Raw genomic sequence first — 1,546 nt, forward strand, 5'->3', positions numbered from 1 at the left:
GCTTGGGAGGGTACAAAAATATAATATCCTTAACCTTAACCCTACCCCTAACCGTAGAGTTGGTAGAGGTGATCCCATGTCCTAGTAGGTAGAGCACAGGCCTGGGAGTCAGAAGGCCCTCGATTCGACTCCCAGCTCTGCCACGTGTATGGTGTGTGACCTTGCACAAGTCACTTAACTTCTCTGTGCCTCAGTTACCTCATCTGTACAATGGGGACTAATACTCTGAGATCCATGTGGGACACAGACCGTGTCCAACATGGTCAGCTTGTATTTACCCCAGAGCTTAGTAAAGTGTCCGGTACAGAGCAAGCACTTAACAAATACCATAAAAAAGGAGCTTGCAGTCTACTGGGGAAGACATACATTAGAATAAGTTACAGATAAAAAATCCCCAAGGAAAGGGAATGAAAAGATGACTTTCAGAGTTGTCTTGTCTTATGCTGTCGAGTCATTTTGGATGTCTAGCGACGCCAGGGGCACATCTCTCCCAGAACGCCCACCTCCATCTGCAGTCGTTCAGGTAATGTATTCAAAGAGTTTTTGTGGTAAAAATACGGAAATGGTTTACCATTGCCTCCTTCCATGCAATAAACTTTAGTCTCTGCTCTCGTCTCTCTCCCATGCTGCTGCTGCCCAGCACAGGTGAGTTTGTAGCAGATTGTCTTCCACTCGCTAGCCACTGCTTAAGCTAGGAATGGAATGGATATGCCTCTGCTTGACTCTCCCTCCCACAGTCGAGACTGGTAGAATACTGGAAACTCTCCAGGTACGATCCTGAGAGATGAATTTCAGTTACCACTCAGAAAAAGGTCATCCAAGTTGAGATAGCCCAAGCGTGGAGAACACTGTTCATTTAGTGCCCAGAGAATATACACTGGAGTTCTGTTACTCTGCTGTTTTCTCAGATAGCTCCCCTTAGCATCAGAGGGAGCTCCATGGGGTGGGAATAGGCACCCTAATCAAATCCAGCAACATCTAAAGTGGTAAGTCAGGCAGAATTCTCAGTCGATTTACTCCATTCAAGTTGGCCATATGGCCCGGTAATAAAGGGTTTCTGCTTAATCTTGCATGCAAGCATGTTACAGGCCAATAAATGAAGAATTAAAAGAGTTCACTATTTGCCTGTGAAGTATCCATCCTTACAGGACCAAACAGACTGAACTGCATGACCTGTAAAATCCTTGTTTGTCTAAATAGGTGAATTTCTCCTAGCCCTCACCTTCCACCTAAAGCAAGTTTCATCTTCAATTATTTCTCAGCTTCATAAATGTTTACTTGCATTCTTTCTTTTCCTGTGAGCGAAAAGCAATAAGCAGACATTTCTTTTAAGGTCACTAGAGAAACTGCACAAATGGGAATGCACAGTCATGTCTACAGGAGCCCAACTGTATGGCAGTTGGAAATCAAAAATAATCTGAGTGAATTCAGCCTGCAGCATCATTGCCGTAGTGAATTCAGTCTCTTTATCAAGAGGGGAAATTTGGTGACCATTCAGGAATGCTCACCCTGAGAATCACCATAGATCCACCTCGCCTGTCATTCA

General features: G+C 44.4%; 1 non-coding gene across 1 annotated transcript; it reads right to left on the reverse strand.

The window, feature by feature from the left end:
* Positions 1-649: 649 nt before the first annotated feature.
* LOC114815376 lies at positions 650-787 on the reverse strand. Its single transcript, XR_003763138.1, has one exon. It is a non-coding gene; the product is annotated as a small nucleolar RNA SNORA7 (small nucleolar RNA).
* Between the last annotated feature and the right edge of the window lie 759 nt (positions 788-1,546).

Source organism: Ornithorhynchus anatinus, chromosome 11, assembly GCF_004115215.2.
Source record: "Ornithorhynchus anatinus isolate Pmale09 chromosome 11, mOrnAna1.pri.v4, whole genome shotgun sequence".
NCBI classification, from domain to species: domain Eukaryota; kingdom Metazoa; phylum Chordata; class Mammalia; order Monotremata; family Ornithorhynchidae; genus Ornithorhynchus; species Ornithorhynchus anatinus.